This window comes from Bombina bombina, chromosome 2, assembly GCF_027579735.1.
Source record: "Bombina bombina isolate aBomBom1 chromosome 2, aBomBom1.pri, whole genome shotgun sequence".
In the NCBI taxonomy this organism is placed as follows: domain Eukaryota; kingdom Metazoa; phylum Chordata; class Amphibia; order Anura; family Bombinatoridae; genus Bombina; species Bombina bombina.
In genome coordinates, this window is record NC_069500.1 from 1,407,616,767 (window position 1) to 1,407,641,063 (window position 24,297).

Below are 24,297 nucleotides of genomic sequence, written 5' to 3' on the forward strand. Positions count from 1 at the left end.
GCTTCATTCTCTTGATATCCTTTGTTGAAATACATATCTAAATATGCTCTGACGCTGCTGATTGTTGGCTAAACATAGATGCCTCGTGTTATTGGCTCAGCCATTTACATTGCTATTTCTTCAACAAAGGATACCTAAAGAGTGGAGGAAATTAGATAGAAGTAAATTAGAATGTTGTTTAAAATTTCATTATCTATCTGAAGCATGAAAGAAACATTTTGGGTTTCATGTCCCTTTAAAAATGACATGATATGATTATTGTATTTTGATTGGATATGAGACTGTTTAAATGGACAGTAAATGTAAATGTGAAAGTTATTTAACATAACAATAGCCTTATGATTTATTTTTATTTTTTAAACGCATATGTATGTCACCCAAAAGTATACTTACCTCTACTGTAAAGCCGTCCTCTTTAACATTATTGCTTTTTTACAGCAAGCCCGTTACCGCCTTTGCTCCTGCAATAAATAAAGCAGTCAGTTGCTTTACCTAGTGCAGGATTGTGCTTCATGGAATGCAATGACTGACTGTGATTAGACATTGAGCCCATGATGCTGTATTTGAAAAAGCAGCCTTGCTGAGGAAGACTTATACACAGAGGCAAGTATACTTTTGGGTGATTTATTATGCATTTAAAAATAAAAATAAATCATAAGGCTATCGTCATAGTGCACATAGTGCAGAATTATGTTATATTTTTCCCAACGTCTACTGTCCCTTTAAATATTTGATACAATAGAATATACAAATAAATCTGATGAAATAGCCTTTTAGAGCTTTGTAACACTATGCCTGTGTTATTCTTCTTTGCTAGGGAATTCCTTTTTTTTTTTCCTTTTAATTAAGTTTTTAACAAACATATCCAGTTGTATTGCTCAATGCATGTTCCAAAGCCAGAAGGGGTATCCAGCACCTTAAAGAGCAAGTGGGTAATTTGCTGGGCAATGGAGAGGATCCATTCTGCTCTTACATCAGAAAGGGGCTTCCTGTTTGTTAATATTCTGTTTGAAGATTTTCATAATGTTCCTGTGTTTTGTTGATTACTGCACCAGGAGGCACCATTTCTTCCTCTCATTTCAGCACATACACACACATAAAGCATATCTTTTACTTCTGTGGCTTTTTTGTGTGTGAAAATACCCTAGAAAAGCCTGCAATAACTCTTTTCCTTATTGATTTTATGTGTTTAACTATGTTACTTTATATCATTTTGCTAACATCAGCTCGTTTTATGGACTAGAATGGCTTAGAAAGCAAAGCAACAAAGTAAAAAAACAAAACAAAAAAAAATGAAGAAACAGGTTAATTATATGATTACACAAGTAAAAGATGCACAGCCAAAATAAACGTAAAACATGGTAGATAATTCATTAAGGATGATGATGAATTTTTTAGTACAGTTTATTTTTCACTTAACCGCAGGGGTCAGCAACCTTCGGCTCCCAGATGTTTTGTAACTACATTTCCCACAATGCTGAGACACTCTTTAGGCTATCTGAGCATCATGGGAAATGTAGTTACAAAACATCTGGGAGACGAAGGTTGCTGACCCCTGACTTAACCGATACAATTTATTCAGGACATGTATAAAATTAATAATGTCATATCATTTTGGTTAACATTTTTAACTATTTACATATTTTACACCAATCATAAATATTACACATGCACATTCATTTTCAGACTAAAGCACCATTTCTGTTTTCACACAAAAATAATTAACGAACGGTATCCTTAATGTAACAATGACTGAACGAAAGAACTAAAAATAAGATTTTTTGTTTTATTGTTTCATTCTCGCTGTTGTCTCCAAGTGGGAAAACCACTATCCAATAACAATCCAGCAACGTCTCTTTGAGTTGAATGAATGTTCCGGAAAATTTCACTCTCTTTCTTAGTCAAACCAGACCCCATGTGGGGAAGGCCCAAGCCATTATAAAGGCCCCTCTTCTGAGTTTTGCTTCACTTTGTACCCGGTTAGCTGAGTGCTGTCAGTGAATTGATTTGCCTTCAGCTATAATATAAGGCTATGTTACAGCTAGAAGAGGGGGAGAAGGAATGAAAGGGGCTGTACAATCAGGACGGGGTTGGAGCTTTGTAAAGGGTTGTGGAAAACAGGACTGGTAGTTGTAGGTTTGGGGTGTTATAGGAAAAGAAGAGAAGGATACAAACATTTGCTTGCTGTTGTTGCTTGCTGTGTTGTAGCACTGTGACTGTGTGCACTGCATCTGTACATTAAAATGTATTTTTAAGGTGCCTCTTCCTGTATTATTGGCACTTTGACAGTGTGCTCGGCAGCTGTACTTTTTCACATTGTGTTCTCTGTGAATGACTGACCTATCTTGATAGGGTACTGATTCTACTCTGATTGGCTTGCACTTTTAAAGCTTACAGGTGTGCCCCAATAATCTTCTGTAACATTACAGAAGATTATTGGGGCACATTGAATCCTACAAAAATACTAGAGCAAAAAATAAGTTTGCATTAGGAAGGAGAAGGCAAGGCATTACCACTGAAAATGTGTCACCAAAAACAGCTCGACTTAGCAAGATCTCTAGCCCAGCTAGCCTGGTATGGAATCAGCATTGAAAGTTGAGAGTGTAAGGATATTCAATACATGTGTGACAATTGATGACATCTTGCACAAAAATACAGTTTCAATCTGCCCAGACACTAACCAGCTGGGCTTTGAGGTTGATGTGTATGGGGGAGGTATACCCCTATATCTTAAGCATTATTCTCATCCTAAGTTTATTTAGATTTCATTTCAAGGTAGTAGTATTTTCAGGGAAAAACAGGCTGTCAAACACCTCCACTTAAATTAATTGAACACTGGACAGTGATGGATTGGTTGGTCAATGTTCAATTAATTTAAGTGAAGGTTTGGTTAAAATTTTACAGACTGCTACCTTGAAATTAAATCTAAATAAACTTACAATGAGAATAATGCTTAAGATATAGGGGTATACATATCCTGATATTTGAAATTAAAGGGACACTAAACCCAATTTTTTTTTTCTTTCATGATTCAGATAGAGCATGAAATTTTAAGCAACTTTCTAATTTACGCCTATTATCAATTTTTCTTCGTTCTCTTACTATCTTTATTTAAAAAGCAGGAATGTGTGATGCATAGGAGCCGGCCCATTTTGGGTTGAGAACCTGGGTTATGCTTGCTTATTGGTGGGTAAATGTAAACCTCCAATAAGCAAGCGCTATCCATGGTGCTGAACCTAAAATGGGCTGACTGCTAAGATTTACATTCCTGCTTTTAAAATAAAGATAGCAAGAGAACGAAGAAAAATTGATAATAGGAGTAAAATAGAAAGTTGCTTAAAATGTTGCGCTCTATCTGAATCGTGAAAGAAAAAAATGGGGTTCAGTGTCCCTTTAATTTGTTGTAAAGATATGCAATGTGTAAATTTGAACACTAGAGGGGGTAAATACAGGTGAACACTTACCTGGGGTTAATTGAGGGGTTTGGCTTAGGGGTACAGTACATAGGTTTGGAATCATTGCTGTATCTGTATACATGATTAAGGACTGAGGTCTGAAATGTCGTATGTCTGTACTTTTGGCTGAATACATTTGTATATTTGTATTGGTGGTGCTGCTGTACCTTTCATTTGGAGCATACCTAGGTATGCTCTTCAACAATGGATACCAAGAGAACAAAAGCAAATTTATAATAGAATAGATTACAAGTGGAGCGCTAATTTATCGCTCAACCGCAAACAGGCAAATTCGCCTGATTACGGGTGCATGATAAATAACTAGCCATTCATTTTGTAAATGTCCCCCAATTGCCCCCAAAATAAAGTGGTTTTGGTTTTACAAAAAAAAAAAATAAGCATCTTTATTTTTTACAAATATAACTGCACTAAGCAGTTATAAGGGGTTAAAAGTGGCAGGTGTGGGATATTAGAAGAAAAACTACACTGAAAAGTGTCTTTACATTGTGGTCCATGAGAACTGTGAGTTCCCTGTAAATATATATGTATATGCTTATATACATACAGTATCTCACAAAAGTGAATATTTTATTATATCTTTTCATGTGACAACACTAAAGAAATGACACTTTGCTACAATGTAAAGTGATGATTGTACAGCCTGTATAACAGTGTAAATTTGCTGTCGCCTTAAAATAACTCAACACACAGCCATTAATGTCTACATCGTTGGCAACAAAAGTGAGTACACCCCTAAGGGGAAATGTCCAAATTGGCCCCAAACTGTCAATATTTTGTGTGGCCACCATTATTTTCCAGCACTGCCTTAACCCACTTGGGCATGGAGTTCACCAAAGCTTCACAGGTTGCCACTGGAGTCCTCTTCCACTTCTCCATGACGACATCCCGGAGCGCTCCCCCACCTTCCGTTTAAGGATGCCCCACAGATGCTCAATAGGGTTTAGGTCTGGAGACATGCTTGGCCAGTCCATCACCTTTACCCTCAGCTTCTTTAGCAAGGCAGTGGTCATCTTGGAGGTGTGTTTGGAGTAGTTTCATGTTGGAATACTGCCCTGCGGCCCAGTCTCCAAAGGGAGGGGATTATGCTCTACTTCAGTATGTCACAGTACATGTTGTCATTCATGGTTCCCTCAATGAACTATAGCTCCCCAGTGCCGGCAGCACTCATGCAGGCCCAGTCCATGACACTCCCAGCACCATGCTTGACTGTAGGCAAGACACACTTGTCTTTGTACTCCTCACCTGGTTGCCGCCACACACGCTTGACACCATCTGAACCCAATAAGTTTATATTGGTCTCATCAAACCACAGGACATGGTTCCAGTAATCCATGTCCTTAGTCTGCTTGTCTTCAGCAAACTGTTTGTGAGCTTTCTTTTGCATCATCTTTAGAAGAGGCTTCCTTCTGTGACGACAGTCATGCAGACCAATTTGATGCAGTGTGCGGCGTATGGTCTGAGCGCTGATAGGCTGACCCCCCCCCACCCCTCCAACCTCTGCAGCAATGCTGGCAGCACTCATAAGTCTATTTCCCAAAGATAACCTCTGTATATGATGCTGAGCACGTGCCCTCAACTGCTTTGGTCGACCATGAGTGGAACCTGTTCTGTGAAACCGCTGTATGGTCTTGCCCACCATGCTGCAGCTCAGTTTCAGGGTCTTGGCAATCTAGCCTAGGCCATCTTTATGTAGAGCAACAATTCTTTTTTTCAGATCCTCAGAGAGTTCTTTGCCATGAGGTGCCATGTTGAACTTCCAGTGACCAGTATGAGAGAGTGTTAGAGCGATAATTCCAAATTTTATACACCTGCTCCCCATTCACACCACACCAGCAATTGGTATAAGTATTTCAGACCCATATCTTCCCATATCTTGAATATTTTCTGGGTATTTCCAGGGGCAAATTCTACATTGCCAATTATAGGTAAATATTCAGAGAAGGTATGATTTATCCCAATCAGGGAACAGAATTTACGCCAGGCTATCACTATGTTGTTGATGGTAATTAAACCAGTAACAATACCAGGAATTTTGCTCGCTGAATTATGTAAGATAGATTTTAACGAAAAAGGATAGATCATTGGACTTTCAATTTCATTTGAAGAGAACCAGTTAGTTTCTGCTAGCCAGTCTATTGCAATTTTAACTAAAGCAGCCAAGTTATAAAAGTTGATATTGGGTAGGGCAAGTCCAGCAACATTACGTTTTTGTGTAAGCTTATCAATAGAAATACGCGCTTTCCTATCATGCCAAATGAATTTAGCAAACATAACATTTATTTTATTTATATCAGATTTTTTAAGAAGGAGTGGGAGATTTTGTAGTGGATACAGCAGTTGCGGAAAGACAATTGTCTTAATAAGACTAATTCTGGCTGAGATAGACAGCTGAAATGCTGCCCAAATCTCTAAGTTAAGTTTAATCTTTTGTAAGAGTGTTTGGAAGTTCAGATTATACCAATTATTTGGATTTTTATGTAGGTGTATGCCCAGATATGTAAGTGAGTCAACAACTTTAAAGGGAAGATCGCGTATACTAGATAAAGCCTTTTTTACCCACATAAACTCACTTTTAGTATAATTTATTTTGTATCCCGAAAAGGTACTGAAAAGATTTAAACAGTTTAGGATTGATGGTATTGCCTGGGGAGTATTATATAAAAAAATCAGCAGATCATCTGCATAAAGGAGAATTTTCAGTCTTGCTGCAGCTATGGGAATCCCTACGCATAATTGTCTTAACCATATAGCCAAAGGTTCGAGCGCAATATTAAACAGTAGGGGGGGAGAGTGGACACCCCTGTCTAGTACCTTTCTTTAAGGATATTGCCTGTGTTAAAGAGCCATTAACCAGTAGGAAAGATATTGGTTTACTATATAAATTATGAATAAACTGTGCAATCTGACTTTTAAAACCAAATTTTTCCAAAGCTTTAAATAGATATTCCCACTCAATCGAATCAAACGCCTTCTCGGCATCAAGTGTTAAAATCGCTGAGTCATACTTTAATTGTTTCCCTTTAATGTCCTCTATATTCCACATATAATCTAAAAGTGTAGTGACTTTGCGGATATTCTTGGATGATTTCCTTGATGCCATGAAGCCCGTTTGATCAGAGTGAATAATTCCATCCAAACAACCCATCAATCTAGCGGCCACAATTGATGTTAGTATTTTATAATCTGCATTTAAAACTGATATCGGTCTATATGACCCTAAATCTTCTAAGTCCTTACCTTTTTTCGGTATTAATGTAATATTTGCTGCAGAAAAGTGGACTGAGATTGGGTTATTAGACATAAAGTAACTATTAAAAAGTTTTTCTAGTACAGGGGTAATTTCCTCTACTAATATTTTCAAGTATTCCGCTGGTAAGCAATCTGGGCCTGCTGCCTTATTTAATTTAGCTTTTTTTATTGCTAATATAATCTCCTGCGATGTAATTGGGAGATTAAGTGCTGCTAGTTGTTCTTCAGAGATTCTAGGTAACATGATTTGTGACCAGAAATATTCTTGATTTACATTGTCACTCTGAATGTTTGAATATAATTGCTGATAATACTCAAAAAATAATTTACTAATTTCTTTAGTCTCTATACTCCTCTGGCCATCTTTTTTAATTGCTAGAATAAAAAATTTTTTCGTTCTATTCTTAACTAGATTGGCCAAATATTTAGCCGAGCAACCATGAAATCCTCTAAACTTAGTACTAATTTTTTGCTCTTCTTCCTGGGATTTCTGTTTTAATACTATGTCCCTTTCTCGTCTAACTGCAATATATTTTGACCAATTTGTATTCAAGGGATTATTAAGAACCTTCCTGTAAGCATTTTTGACTTGATTCGCTAATTGTATTTCCCTAGCTAGTACTTTTTTTTTTCTTAGCATATATAAATGACTTAATTTCACCCCTTAATACTGCTTTTGATGCCTCCCAAAAAGTTTCTATTTTATTCAGATAGGAGATATTATTTGTACAATAATCCCTCCATTTTTGTTTTAACCAATAGGAGAATCTAGTATTATAGTATAAATAACAGGGGAAAGGAATAGTTTGAGTATTATTTCTAGCACTGTTACCTAGCTGAAAGGAAAGTATGATAATTGCGTGATCTGATATTAATATATCATTTATCTGTGGATCAATTTTCATTATTGAAAGCGCCTCAGAAACAAAAATAAAATCAATCCTAGAAAAATACTTGTGTGACTTTGATTCACATGTATAGATTTGAAGATTTGGGTTTTTAATACGCCATATGTCTATTAATTTAAGCTTGTGAGAGAAACATTTAAAAAATGTTGCTTGTTTATTATATTCTTTCATATTTTTTTTTGAGGACCTTTCCATTTTTGGAACTAAGGACATATTAAAGTCACCACCTACTATCAGGTTATCAGATATAAATGGAAATAATTTGATCTTAATTTTTTCCCAGAATTCTTTAATAAACTTGTTTGGAGCATAGATATTACAAAGTACAAAATTAACTGTATTGACCCGAATCTGGACAATCATATATCTAGCATCTTTATCTAGTTCTATTTTGATGATTTCGTATGTTAGATTTCTATTTATAAGGATTGCTACCCCTAATTTTCTATTCATACATGGTGTGGCTATCACCTCGCCAACCCACTTTGATTTCAATTTTGGGATTTCAATATCTTTTAAATGAGTCTCCTGTAAGAAGACAATGCTCAGTTTTAACTTACCTAGTTCTTTAATAATAAGTTTGCGTTTAATCGTCGAGGAGATACCGCCTATGTTCCACGAGAGTACATTCAATTCATTTACCATAATATATACTTAATTTTAAATTTTATAAGCTCGGAAGCTCTTTCTTTCCCCTTCAGCATTAAAGGGGGGAGACAGGGAGGGAGAAGAAAAAAAAAAAAAACACAGGAGAGAAAATCTCTCTACAAAAATATAACATCATGCATGATAACATCATATCTTTAGACTGAACATATTTCAATAAGCTTTTGACTTTAACTTTCAGAATCTACTATAGCCGAACAATCTCTTGTTACTACTTGTACATCTGGGGCTACATTTATTAATAATTGTTTAGCCTTTATGAACTCTTTTGCTTCAGCTAAGTTGTTGAGCGTATATCTCTTTCCACCTTCCTCAACTATAATCTTAGCTGGGTACAACATACGTGCTTGGAGGCCATTTTTTATCAGAGATGTGCATAGAGGTGCCATAACCTTTCTTGTCTGAGATGTCTCTAGAGAGAAGTCTTGAAACAATAAGATCTTTTTACCTCCTATAGAGAACCTTTCAATTTTCCTATATAATCTTATGAGTTCTAATTTGTCTTGGTGTCTTAGCAGTTTACATATACAAATTCTGGGTCTGGATATATTTTCTTCATTGGGGCTCCTAACTCCAATTCTGTGTGCTCTCTCAATTGGGAGGGGCAAAAGATGAGCAGGGAATCCTAAAGCTAGTGGTAGAGCCTTACTGGTGAATTCTATCAAGTTTAAATAATCAGGGGTTTCCGGGAGCCCAACTATTCTTATGTTGTTGCGTCTGGAACGATCTTCCATCTCCTCCAGACGCGCTTGCAAATTCTGAATTTTGGAGATTTGGGCAGTCAAAAGTGATTCTTGAGTATTAGTTAAATCCTCTAAGTTAGACACTCTACTTTCCACTTCTATCATTCTATTGGAGAACTGTTTAACTTCAGAATTTAATGTAGTTAAATCCGAAGAGATACTGCCTAGTTCTCTCCTAATAATATCAAATTGCGGGGAAAAGAGATTACTTAGCTGTAATACTAGATTTTGTGTATCAAAAGGGAGTGTAGACACTTCCACTGAATCAGTGCTGATATCAGTGGCCCTAGATTTTTTATCTTTGGATTTTGCAGGCATAGCGGGGGAGTGATGTTTCATTTGGGTGACAAATTTCTCCATTTAATGACGTGCAGAAAAAAAAGAGTGATAGGGATTGTGATGTGATATCAGCGTGCAGGAAAGAAAAAAAAAAAAGAAAAGAAAGAAGAAAAAAAAAGGAAGGGAGAGAGCAACTGGGATAATATAAATCCCAGTCTTACCGTCCAGCTAGTGAGAGATATTTATATTAAATGTGAATTACGTGTAAAATGTGTGATATTATTATGCCTGGTTCGAACTATGGTTTATTTCTAAGATCTAGTTCCACCTATATCCAAACTGCTTCCTTTAATTATTGAGAATTCCCTTCTGAGTCAAAGGAAAAAAAGTTAAATACTATAACTATCTCCTTTAAATCTAGTCTACCCCGGCCTTCCCCTGGTAGGCACCTATGACTACAGTACAGGCTACTAATAGAAAAATAGATCAATTACTTCTCTAGACCTATAAACATAGATCCAGCAATACTTTTATCAGCCAGTGATAACTAAAGAAACAAAAGAAAAACAATACACTCATAAAGAGAAAATAAGAAGAGAAAAAAAAAAGAAAAAGAGAATATAGGCAACAAAGAGAAGAAAAAAAAATACCAAAAATATTCAGCTTTTGATTATATGTAGATATAAGCTGGGTACTATACATAGATCTCACTCAGTTACTTATGCAAGATAAACAAATAGCCTATATTACAATGTATAAATTATGATATAACAGATCAGTAAAGCTTCTAATCATCAAATTAAATGAGTTGCTAAGCTAATTTACTGATCCAGACAACACATTCTTTTAGTGGTAAACCAGATAGCTGTTATTTAGGGAAGAGAAAAAATTTTTTTTACTAGGTAGCTCCACAAAACGTTTATTCCAGTTCTGATGCCATTATTCAGTCCCAAGAAAGTTCCTTGAGGTACAATCACATAGGAACGGGGGAGGTTATACATTATTACCCCTGTTTTTCCTCTTTTCTCCCTTATCTTCCAATATCAGAGTTCAGGGGTTTAGAGTATATCCCTTCTTTTTCTTCCCCTTATTAACCTCCTTTGTGTTTCCTGAATGTTAAGGAAAGTCTCCCCTCCTTTCTCTCCTCTCCTTCTCCTCCTCTCTCCCTTTATTTACTTTTAAAGCCAATGCAGGGTTAACTCAAAATATTTCCCCAACAAGTAGAAAGAACAAAAAAAAGTCCCACTGGATAAAATATCACATACCGGTGTTTCAGGGATGTTACCAAGTCCGGGGCCCTGCGTACTGTATTACTCCAAACCTTGTTGGGTCTCGAGGTAGTATCTGACACCTTGCCTTTACCTTCTGCTGGGTCACTTCATCTGCTTCCCGGAGTCGCAACAGATCCGGCTCCTAGCTCCACACATCAAGTGCCAGTGACGCCAATCTGATGCGCCACTGCTGCGGACCCAGCGATATGACGTTATTCCTCGTGGATCCCTCCGCAGCCGACTTGTACCAAACACTGGATCACTCCGGTCAACGAGGACAACTCCAGCCCGCCTCGCCCTACCAGGAGGGCGCGGGCACTCCAACTCGCTCTCTGCTGCGGTGATCCCGACAGGTTCTCACAGGTAAGGATGTTAGGGTCGACAGCCGGTATATCTTCTTCTACAGCACAAGCAGGTCCCAGGCTTTAACCTTATGCACAGGTAGCAGCGTCTCTGCTAACAGAACTTCCGCTGAGTGCTGCAGCCACTCTGCAGCAGTATGATAGCCCACAGGAGCCGGTGTGGGAACGGCCAAGGGCTGACTCAAATTGGGGGAAGGATTGAAGGTCTTAATTCGGACCTCTAAGGCTGCTGAACCAAGCGCAGCATGCAATGAAGGCTCCTCCTCCACCGGAAGTCCCCAAAAAAATGGCTATTTTTGCCCAATTTGATCATTTACACTTAGGTGTGTACTCACTTTTGTCGCCAACGGTCTAGACATTAATGGCTGTGTGTTGAGTTATTTTGAGGGGACAGCAAATTTACACTGTTATACAGGCTGTACACTCACTACTTTACATTGTGGCAAAGTGTCATTTCTTCAGTGTTGTCACATGAAAAGATATAATAAAATATTTACAAAAATGTGAGGGGTGTACTCACTTTTGTGAGATACTGTATATATGTATGTGTTAATATGTGTATGTACTAGGGTTGTTGCCACCTCGGCCATGTTTTCCTAGACACTTATGAGTTACACATGCTGCAGGGTGTGCAGAGGGTAACATAAATTGCAATTTGCACTCCTGGACAGCACATGAATAGTGATTCAGGACCGCACTATTCATGTTCCTCCCTGCACACCCTGCAGCATGTGTGACTCATAAGTGTCCAGGAAAACATGGCTGAGGTGGCAACCCTAGTATATACACATATACTTCCATAGGCTCTGATGGGAGCCGCGTTCTCAACATCGGAACATTGCGCAGCGAAAGAAGGTATGTAGCGCAGCGATGTGCAGCATTTATAAATATATATGTATATAAGCATATACATATATATTTACATTGCGGTCTATGAGAACACACAGTTTCCATAGACCACAATGTAAAGGCACTTTTCAATGCCGTTTTTTTTTTCTAACACCCCCCCCCCCCCACCAACTTTAAAGCCCCAAAACTGCCTAGTGCAGTTTTTTTTATTAAAAAAACATAATTTATGCTTACCTGATAAATTTATTTCTCTTGTAGTGTATCCAGTCCACGGATCATCCATTACTTATGGGATATTAACTCCTCCCCAACAGGAAGTGCAAGAGGATTCACCCAGCAGAGCTGCTATATAGCTCCTCCCCTAACTGCCATTACCAGTCATTCGACCGAAAACATGCAGAGAAAGGAAAACCATAGGGTACAGTGGTGACTGTAGTTTAATGGAAAAATTACCTGCCTTAAAGTGACAGGGCGGGCCGTGGACTGGATACACTACAAGAGAAATAAATTTATCAGGTAAGCATAAATTATGTTTTCTCTTGTTAAGTGTATCCAGTCCACGGATCATCCATTACTTATGGGATACCAATACCAAAGCTAAAGTACACGGATGACGGGAGGGACAGGCAGGCTCTTTATACGGAAGGAACCACTGCCTGAAGAACCTTTCTCCCAAAAACAGCCTCCGAAGAAGCAAAAGTGTCAAATTTGTAAAATTTGGAAAAAGTATGAAGAGAAGACCAAGTTGCAGCCTTGCAAATCTGTTCAACAGAAGCCTCATTCTTAAAGGCCCAAGTGAAAGCCACAGCTCTAGTAGAATGTGCTGTAATTCTTTCAGGAGGCTGCTGTCCAGCAGTCTCATAGGCTAACCGTATTATGCTACGAAGCCAAAAGGAGAGAGAGGTAGCCGAAGCTTTTTGACCTCTCCTCTGACCAGAATAAACGACAAACAGGGAAGACGTTTGTCGAAAATCCTTAGTTGCCTGTAGATAAAATTTCAGGGCACGGACTACATCTAGATTGTGTAGCAGACGTTCCTTTTTCGAAGAAGGATTAGGACACAAAGATGTAACCACAATCTCTTGATTGATATTCCTGTTAGTGACCACTGATATTCCTGTTAGTGACCACCTTAGGTAGGAACCCAGGTTTAGTACGCAGAACTACCTTGTCTGAATGAAAAATCAGATAAGGAGAATCACAATGTAAGGCAGATAACTCAGAGACTCTTCGAGCCGAGGAAATCGCCATTAAAAACAGAACTTTCCAAGATAACAACTTGATATCAATGGAATGAAGGGGTTCAAACGGAACCCCCTGTAAAACATTAAGAACTAAGTTCAAACTCCATGGTGGAGCAACAGTTTTAAACACAGGCTTGAGCCTAGCTAAAGCCTGACAAAAAGCTTGAACGTCCGGAACTTCTGACAGACGTTTGTGTAAAAGAATGGACAGAGCTGAAATCTGTCCCTTTAAGGAACTAGCGGATAAACCCTTTTCTAAACCTTCTTGTAGAAAAGACAATATCCTCGGAATCCTAACCTTACTCCATGAGTAACTCTTGGATTCGCACCAATATAAGTATTTGCGCCATATCTTATGGTAAATCTTTCTGGTAACAGGCTTCCTAGCCTGTATTAAGGTATCAATAACTGACTCAGAAAAACCACGTTTTGATAAAATCAAGCGTTCAATTTCCAAGCAGTCAGCTTCAGAGAAATTAGATTTTGATGTTTGAAGGGACCCTGGATCAGAAGGTCCTGTTTCAGAGGTAGCGACCAAGGTGGACAGGATGACATGTCCACTAGATCTGCATACCAAGTCCTGCGTGGCCATGCAGGCGTTATTAGAATCACTGATGCTCTCTCCTGTTTGATTCTGGCAATCAATCGAGGAAGCATCGGGAAGGGTGGAAACACATAAGCCATCCCGAAGGTCCAAGGTGCTGTCAAAGCATCTATCAGAACCGCTCCCGGATCCCTGGATCTGGACCCGTAACGAGGAAGCTTGGCATTCTGTCGAGACGCCATGAGATCTATCTCTGGTTTGCCCCAACGTCGAAGTATTTGGGCAAAGACCTCCGGATGAAGTTCCCACTCCCCCGGATGAAAAGTCTGACGACTTAAGAAATCCGCCTCCCAGTTCTCCACTCCCGGGATGTGGATTGCTGACAGGTGGCAAGAGTGAGACTCTGCCCAGCGAATTATCTTTGATACTTCCATCATTGCTAGGGAGCTTCTTGTCCCTCCCTGATGGTTGATGTAAGCTACAGTCGTGATGTTGTCCGACTGAAACCTGATGAACCCCCGAGTTGTTAACTGGGGCCAAGCCAGAAGGGCATTGAGAACTGCTCTCAATTCCAGAATGTTTATTGGTAGGAGACTCTCCTCCTGATTCCATTGTCCCTGAGCCTTCAGAGAATTCCAGACAGCGCCCCAACCTAGTAGGCTGGCGTCTGTTGTTACAATTGTCCAGTCCGGCCTGCTGAATGGCATCCCCCTGGACAGATGTGGCCGAGAAAGCCACCATAGAAGAGAATTTCTGGTCTCTTGATCCAGATTCAGAGTAGGGGACAAGTCTGAGTAATCCCCATTCCACTGACTTAGCATGCACAATTGCAGCGGTCTGAGATGTAGACGTGCAAAGGGTACTATGTCCATTGCTGCTACCATTAAGCCGATCACCTCCATGCATTGAGCTACTGACGGGTGTTGAATGGAATGAAGGACACGGCATGCATTTTGAAGCTTTGTTAACCTGTCTTCTGTCAGGTAAATCTTCATTTCTACAGAATCTATAAGAGTCCCCAAGAAGGGAACTCTTGTGAGTGGAAAGAGAGAACTCTTCTTTTCGTTCACCTTCCATCCATGCGACCTTAGAAATGCCAGTACTAACTCTGTATGAGACTTGGCAGTTTGAAAGCTTGAAGCTTGTATCAGAATGTCGTCTAGGTACGGAGCTACCGCAATTCCTCGCGGTCTTAGTACCGCCAGAAGAGCACACAGAACCTTTGTGAAGATTCTCGGAGCCGTAGCCAATCCGAATGGAAGAGCTACAAACTGGTAATGCCTGTCTAGAAAGGCAAACCTTAGATACCGGTAATGATCTTTGTGAATCGGTATGTGAAGGTAAGCATCCTTTAAATCCACTGTGGTCATGTACTGACCCTTTTGGATCATGGGTAAAATTGTCCGAATAGTTTCCATTTTGAACGATGGAACTCTTAGGAATTTGTTTAGGATCTTTAAATCCAAGATTGGCCTGAAAGTTCCCTCTTTTTTGGGAACCACAAACAGATTTGAATAAAACCCTTGTCCTTGTTCCGACCGCGGAACCGGATGGATCACTCCCATTAATAAAAGATCTTGTACGCAGCGTAGAAACGCCTCTTTCTTTATTTGGTTTGTTGACAACCTTGACAGATGAAATCTCCCTCTTGGGGGAGAGAATTTGAAGTCTAGAAGGTATCCCTGAGATATGATCTCTAACGCCCAGGGATCCTGGACATCTCTTGCCCAAGCCTGGGCGAAGAGAGAAAGTCTGCCCCCCACTAGATCCATTCCCGGATCGGGGGCCCTCGATTCATGCTGTCTTAGGGGCAGCAGCAGGTTTCCTGGCCTGCTTGCCCTTGTTCCAGGACTGGTTAGGTCTCCAGCCTTGTCTGTAGCGAGCAACAGCTCCTTCCTGTTTTGGTGCAGAGGAAGTTGATGCTGCTCCTGCTTTGAAATTACGAAAGGAACGAAAATTAGACTGTCTAGCCTTAGGTTTGGCTCTGTCTTGAGGCAGGGCAAGGCCTTTACCTCCTGTAATGTCAGCGATAATTTCTATCAACCCGGGCCCGAATAAGGTCTGCCCTTTGAAAGGTATATTAAGCAATTTAGATTTAGAAGTAACGTCAGCTGACCAGGATTTTAGCCACAGTGCTCTGCGTGCCTGAATGGCGAATCCGGAATTCTTAGCCGTAAGTTTAGTTAAATGTACTACGGCATCTGAAATAAATGAGTTAGCTAACTTAAGGGCTTTAAGCTTGTGTGTAATCTCATCTAATGGAGCTGATTCAAGTGTCTCTTCCTCAAACCAAAATGCTGCTGCAGCCGTGACAGGCGCAATGCATGCAAGAGGTTGCAATATAAAACCTTGTTGAACAAACATTTTCTTAAGGTAACCCTCTAACTTTTTATCCATTGGATCTGAAAAGGCACAGCTATCCTCCACCGGGATAGTGGTACGCTTAGCTAAAGTAGAAACTGCTCCCTCCACCTTAGGGACCGTTTGCCATAAGTCCCGTGTGGTGGCGTCTATTGGAAACATCTTTCTAAATATCGGAGGGGGTGAGAACGGCACACCGGGTCTATCCCACTCCTTAGTAACAATTTCAGTAAGTCTCTTAGGTATAGGAAAAACGTCAGTACTCGCCGGTACCGCAAAATATTTATCCAACCTACACATTTTCTCTGGTATTGCAACTGTGTTACAATCATTCAGAGCCGCTAACACCTCCCCTAGTAATACACGGAGGTTTTCCAGCTTAAATTTAAAATTTGAAATATCTGAATCCAGTTTGTTTGGATCAGAACCGTCACCCGCAGAATGAAGCTCTCCGTCCTCATGTTCTGCAAATTGTGACGCAGTGTCTGACATGGCCCTAATATTATCAGCGCACTCTGTTCTCACCCCAGAGTGATCACGCTTACCTCTTAGTTCTGGTAATTTAGCCAAAACTTCAGTCATAACAGTAGCCATATCCTGTAATGTGATTTGTAATGGCCGCCCAGATGTACTCGGCGCTACAATATCACGCACCTCCCGAGCGGGAGATGCAGGTACTGACACGTGAGGCGAGTTAGTCGGCATAACTCTCCCCTCGTTGTTTGGTGAAATATGTTCAATTTGTACAGATTGACTTTTATTTAAAGTAGCATCAATACAGTTAGTACATAAATTTCTATTGGGCTCCACTTTGGCTTTAGTACATATAGCACAGATATCTTCCTCTGAATCAGACATGTTTAACACACTAGCAAATAAACTAGCAACTTGGAAATACTTTTCAAGTAATTTACTATAATATGAAAACGTACTGTGCCTATAAGAAGCACAGAAAAAGTTATGACAGTTGAAAATTAATAAACTGAAAAGTTATAGCATCAAATCTTTGTAAAAAACACAATTTTAGCAAAGGATTGCTCCCATTAGCAAAGGATAACTAACCCTGATAGCAGAAAAAAAGAAAAAAAAACAGAAATAAACGTTTTTTTTTTTTTTTATCACAGTCAACTACAATCTCACAGCTCTGCTGTGAGTGATTACCTCCCTCAAAACAAGTTTTGAAGACCCCTGAGTTCTGTAGAGATGAACCGGATCATGCAGGGAAGACAATAAACTTCTGACTGAATTTTTTGATGCGTAGCAAAAGCACCAAAAAAGGTCCCTCCCCCTCACACATAACAGTGAGAGAGATCATAAATTAAATAAAACGACTGCCAAGTGGAAAAAAATAGTGCCCAAAACATTTTTTCACCCAGTACCTCAGAAAATTAAACGATTTTACATGCCAGCAAAAAACGTTTAACATTAATAAATTGAGTGTTATTAAAAAGCCTGTTGCTAGTCCCTGCAAATTAGGCTAAAGTTTTATGCATACAGTATAATTCCAGTGAAGTGCCATTCCCCAGAATACTGAAGTGTAAAATATACATACATGACAGCCTGATACCAGTTGCTGCTACTGCATTTAAGGCTGAGTTTACATTATATCGGTATGGCAGAATTTTCTCATCAATTCCATTGTCAGAAAATAATAAGCTGCTACATACCTCTTTGCAGATTAATCTGCCCGCTGTCCCCTGATCTGAAGTTTACCTCTCCTCAGATGGCCGAGAAACAGCAATATGATCTTAACTACTCCGGCTAAAATCATAGAAAAACTCAGGTAGATTCTTCTTCAAATTCTACCAGAGAAGGAATAACACACTCCGGTGCTATTATAAAATAACAAACTTTTGATTGAAGGTATGAAACTAAGTATAATCACCACAGTCCTCTCACACAACCTATCTATTCGTTGGGTGCAAGAGAATGACTGGTAATGGCAGTTAGGGGAGGAGCTATATAGCAGCTCTGCTGGGTGAATCCTCTTGCACTTCCTGTTGGGGAGGAGTTAATATCCCATAAGTAATGGATGATCCGTGGACTGGATACACTTAACAAGAGAAAAAAGCTAGATTTTTTTAAAATAAAAATCTATAATGCCCCCTTATTATGAGGTAATTTGGGGCACTTTTAGAAAATTAACCAGAGATCTAATCTCTGTTTAATTTTCGGTCTCTGAGATTGCGGTAGCAATAACCAGTCACTTGTAATGGCTGGATAATTATTGAGCTTCCACAAACCTGGCAAATTTGCCCGTTTGCTGGAGCGCAATAATTTAGCACTCAACTTGTAATCTAGCCCTCATTGTTCGTTGTTTTCAGGCTTAATGTTATAGATATATTTTGTACTTAATGTATATGTCCTATCATGTAATGATACAAAAAGTTAACGTGACTGACTATTTAAACTTGGAGAGGGAGGATTTTTTCCAATTTTTTTCAAAGGCTGTGCGGTCATTCGCAGCTTCTTAAATGGAACCTTTGTCTTTTACTTATAATAAAAGCTATCAGCAAAATGAGAGAAATTCAGCTGCTTGAGAAGTTAAAAGACTCTTCATCCACAGATTCCAGGTTCGGTACAAGATATGAGACACATTCCCTACCTTACCAGTGCAACACCATCATAGGCTTTCTGGGACAGGGGAAGTATGGGAGACTTGTGGGCAGAAGACCTGTCAAACCATGAGAAATCTACATAATGGCTGGAAGGTATGCTAGTGTAATCTGAAATGTATTATTTATGCTATGATTAAGTACCGCACGGCACGAAATGCATAAGAACACGCCCCCTTTCCTCCTGTTTGTGAGTTTGTGTATTTTTATTGATTGTGGGACAAAATAGAATGCTGCTTTTTATTGGATTCCCTGGTGTTCTGCCTTACTACTTCATCTACTACTTTTGATGTGGGAACACTCAGCCCTCTTTTCTGGCTGGCACCTCGAAAATTCAGTGGTATTTCATATGACACACTGCCTTTAGTGTCTGTGATTTGGATGAAGGTTGCCATCGTGCTGAACCTGGAGCTACGCTTCTCCCTTTCTCCACTTTCTGCTAATACTCATTGGCTAATTTCTCCTTTTTGCTAAAGTTCATTGGCTGATAGGAACTTCCTGCTAAGGCTCATTAGCTGATAGGTACTTTCTGCTAACACTCATTGGCTGATAGCATCTTTTTTGCTAAAGCTCATTGGCTGATAGGTACTTCTGCTAAAGCTTATTGACTAATAGATACTTCCTGCTAGGACTAATTGGCTGAAAAGTACTGCCTGCTAAGGCTCATTAGCTGATAGGTACTTTCTGCTAACACTCATTGGCTGATAGCATCTTTTTGCTAAAGCTCATTGGCTGATAGGTACTTCTGCTAAAGCTTATTGACCGATAGATACTTCCTGCTAGGACTAATTGGCTGAAAAGTACTGCCTGCTAAGGCTCATTAGCAGATAGGTACTTTCTGCTAACACTCATTGGCTGATAGCATCTTTTTGCTAAAGCTCATTGGCTGATAGGTACTTCTACTAAAGCTTATTGACTGATAGATACTTCCTGCTAGGACTAATTGGCTGAAAAGTACTGCCTGCTAAGGTTCATTAGCTGATAGGTACTTTCTGCTAACACTCATTGGCTGATAGCATCTTTTTGCTAAAGCTCATTGGCTGATAGGTACTTCTGCTAAAGCTTATTGACCGATAGATACTTCCTGCTAGGACTAATTGGCTGAAAAGTACTGCCTGCTAAGGCTCATTAGCTGATAGGTACTTTCTGCTAACACTCATTGGCTGATAGCATCTTTTTGCTAAAGCTCATTGGCTGATAGGTACTTCTACTTAAGCTTATTCACTGATAGATACTTCCTGCTAGGACTAATTGGCTGAAAAGTACTGCCTGCTAAGGTTCATTAGCTGATAGGTACTTTCTGCTAACACTCATTGGCTGATAGCATCTTTTTTGTTAAAGCTCATTGGCTGATAGGTACTTCTGCTAATGCTCGTTGTCTTATGGATACTTTTTTTTCTAAATGCTCACATTTAAATGCTGCTCTTTTATATCAGTCATAGAAAACAAACAAGTACAGAGTCCCTTTAAGTGTTTTGCAAATGTAGCAATTCATTGTTTAAGTTGCTAAATTCTACATACTTTACTAAAGCCTATAAAAGCTTCCAGTGGATGTGATAAACTGTATTTTTCCACTCAAGATCCAGCGGATAGTACTATTAATCTTTGCACTTTGTTTCCAGTCTAATATCTAAAATAACAATAGGGAGCTCGCTCAAATTCCTTTTTCAGCCTTATGATGGGGATTCTTATATCTTTTTTATCAAAGACAAATATTTTTAGAAATGTTACAAGAGGTCAGGATAAGCGAATTAGGCACACATTTAAAGCATCTTTTCTTATCAACGGGACAGGAAAACCGCCAGAGGATTAGAAAAGAAAACCTGACCTCTCTCTTGCAATAAGAGGTTTGGCAAGCATACGAAATCCAGACGTGCGCTGCATAGAATAGACACACGACAGCGAAGAGCGAACAGGAATGTGTTCTTAATGCATTCTAACCCTACATAAGCCTAATGTTTATAAAAATTCAGTGGAAAAGGAAATTTGTCCTTTTTACTATTTACCTTTCGAAAAAAATATATTTGTAAAGATAATATTAACGAAATACATATTCTTTTTTGGGGGTCTGGATATGTCAACAATTTTTAATGCTCTCCCTCAGCCCAAGCACGTGTTATCTGTTTTGAAAAATAACAATGCAAAATCGTTCGGCTGACCTCGCTCCACCTTCTTCACAAATTCTTAAGAAAACATATCAAAAGCTGTACGCTGGGCGAATGTCCTTTGGCTGCCCCTTATTAACCCCCAGAAACAACAACTGAAGCTTTTTCTTTAAATATTTTGAACGCTCTGCTTGACTACAAATCAAATTCTGGAAAAACCTGAGGACTAGAGTAGAAATATAGTCTGCGTATCCGTTTTTTGATCTGAACTTTATATCCTCAAGGGACTACTTCGATCAGCAAAAGTTATTTCTGGGCTTGCAGCCAGCTTATATTAGCTTTATAAATATATTATTAAAGAAAAATATATCAAGGAAAATTCCTTTTTTTTTAATATTTTTTTTTCACAATATTAGGGACCTATATTTTGAAACGTGAACACATAATTTAGCAGAGCATTAAATTATAATTAACTAGTCAAGATCACTTCTGTATACACTTCCCAAATGGTTTTAAGTTAACAATTAAAGGGACATTGTAGTTAGCTTTAATTTTTGTTTCATGTAAAAGACAACATTATAAAATGTGTTTGATATTTTTTTACATTTTGTGTCCCTCTCTGCCAGTAAAACAGAAGCAGGTGTTCTTATTAATCAGTAAGAATCTATCCATCTATCCATCTATCCATCTATCCATCTATCTATCTATCTCTCATCATCTATCTATTTATCTATCGATCTATCTATCGATCATCTATCTATCTAATCTAGCTATATATTTATCTATCGATCTATCTATTTATCTGTCTTATATCTACCTATCTATCTCTCTAATCTATCTATATATATTGTATATATTCTAGTGCAATAACTGCTGTTTAGTCTCGAGTTCACTAAGCTGTCACTGTGTATAAGAACAAGAAGCTGTATATATCCATATCACCATAAAAAATATACATGTATTACTAACTGAATAAATATATTTTCACAGCTAGAAGTAAATATCATTTCAGCAATGCTTGCACAATATATACATCATTTATATTTCCTTGTTTCATATCAGACTGTGTTTAGTGAGGGACAGGCAGCTTAAAGGGACATTAAACCACAAAATTTTCTTTTATGATTCAGATAGAAAATACAATTTTAAATAACATTCCTATTTACTTCTATTATCTAATTTGCTTCATTCTTTAGATATCTTTTGTTCAAGAAATAGCAATACACATAGATGAGCCAATCACATGAGGCATCTAAGTGCAGCCACCAATCAGATGCTACTGAGTCTATTTAGATATGCTTTTCAGGAAAGAATATCAAGAGAATGAAGCAAAATAGATAATAGAAGTAAATTATAAAGTTGTTTAAAATGGTATTCTACATCTGAGTCATGAAAGAAAAAAATTGGGTTTAATGTCCCTTTAAATTCACATAGTAGTCACATTTTCCAGATCTTGGTGTGTTACATAAATATATACAAAAGGAGATGAATTCCATGACCCATCGCCAGTTGAGTATTAGTTTGTATCAACAAACTAATGTACATTCCTACTAATTATAACAGATGTACAGAAACAACAAATGATCCTTAATTATAGTGAGGTCTTCAGAAAAACATTACAGGAAAACAAAGTGATGTGGATGCACTGCAGGGTATACTGAATTTCATGGTACATGGTTTAATGGGACACTAAGGAGCCCATTTATCAAGCTCCAAATGGAGCTTTTGGGCCCGTGTTTCTGGCGAGACTTCAGACTCACAAGAAACAGCAGTTATGAAGCTGCTCCATAACCCTGTCCGCCTGCTCTGAGCAGGTCGGACAGGAATCGCCGGAATTCAACCCAATCGAATACGATCGGGTTGATTGACACCTCCCTGCTGGCTGCCGATTGGCCGCGAGTCTGCAGGGGGCGGTGTTGCACCAGCAGCTCTTGTGAGCTGCTGGTGCAATGCTGAATACGGAGAGCGTATTTCTGTCGGATCAGGTTCGCAAGACCTTTGATAAATTGGCCCCTAAATATTAAATACATTTCATGCCCCTATCTCTTATTATGGGTGCTGCTATTTTGGAACCTAGGTTACATTGCAGGTATCTGAAGGAGAGTCTCTGCACATGTGCAAACACATCAGTGCTATAAAGCAAAGTTAGATTTCAACATAGCAGGACCCATGTCTAGACAGAGGGGTAGCATAACCTCAAAACTATGCTTATTAAATATATTTATATATAGCCCATTGTACCACATAACGTAGATATATGTCCATACTGCTAGAAGCCCAAGCAGTCTCGGTTGTCAAGTGACAGTGACTTGTTGTTTCTGTGGGTTCCAGCATCTGCATTTATCCATATGTAGGCATATTGCCAGACCCTTACAGATAGTGACTCTGATTGTGTCACTGTCTGTAACGATCTCCGTTGGTGCTGGTCAGAGATGTGGGAGGGGGGGTGGCCCATTGTCAGAGAGGGGAGGGAGGGGTTGAGGGAATGGAAGGGACCCTACACTGCATAAAAGATATTTTGAATGGAGAAGGAGGGATTGGGTGCTGTACAACAACAAAAAGGTTGGGATGGATGGGAGCATGTAGGCCCCATAATTAATGATTGGGGTGGAAGGGGGGGGATCACTACGCTACAAAAAATGTAAAAAATGTTTGTGAAAAAGTTAAGGATTTTTTTTTTAATATGATCACATTTGCCGGGGAAATGGTGACATAAAATATACCAAAATGGGCCTAGATCAGTAACTTGTATTGTCTACTTAAAGGGACAAAATACTCATAAGCTAAATCACTTAAAACTGATGCAGCATAACTGTAAAAAGCTGACAGGAAAATATCACCTGGGCATCCCTATGTAAAAAACATAATTTATGCTTACCTGATAAATATATTTCTCTTGTAGTGTATCCAGTCCACGGATCATCCATTACTTATGGAATATATTCTCCTTCCCAACAGGAAGCTGCAAGAGTCCACCCACAGCAAAGCTGCTATATAGCTCCTCCCCTAACTGCCATATTCAGTCATTCGACCGAAAACATGCAGAGAAAGGAAAAACCATAGGGTGCAGTGGTGACTGTAGTTCAAATGAAAAAATTACCTGCCTTAAAGTGACAGGGCGGTACACTACAAGAGAAATAAATTTATCAGGTAAGCATAAATTATGTTTTCTCTTGTTAAGTGTATCCAGTCCACGGATCATCCACTTATGGAATACCAATACCAAAGCTAAAGTACACGGATGATGGGAGGGACAAGGCAGGTACTTAAACGGAAGTTACCACTGCCTGTAAAAAACCCTTTCTCCCAAAAATAGCCTCCGAAGAAGCAAGGTATCAAATTTGTTAAATTTGAAAAGTATGAAGCGCAGACCAAGACTCCGTCTTGTAAATCTGTTCAACAGAAGCCACATTTAAAAAAGGCCCAAGTGAAAACCACAGCTCTAGTAGAATGAGCTGTAATCCCTTCAGGAGGCTGCTGTCCAGCAGTCTCATAAGCTAAATGAATTATGCTTTTTAACCAAAAAGACAGAGAGGCTGCTGAAGTCTTTTGACCTCTCCTCTGTCCAGAATAGACAACAAACAAGGTGAACGTTTGATGAAAACTGTAGTAGCTTGTAAGTAAA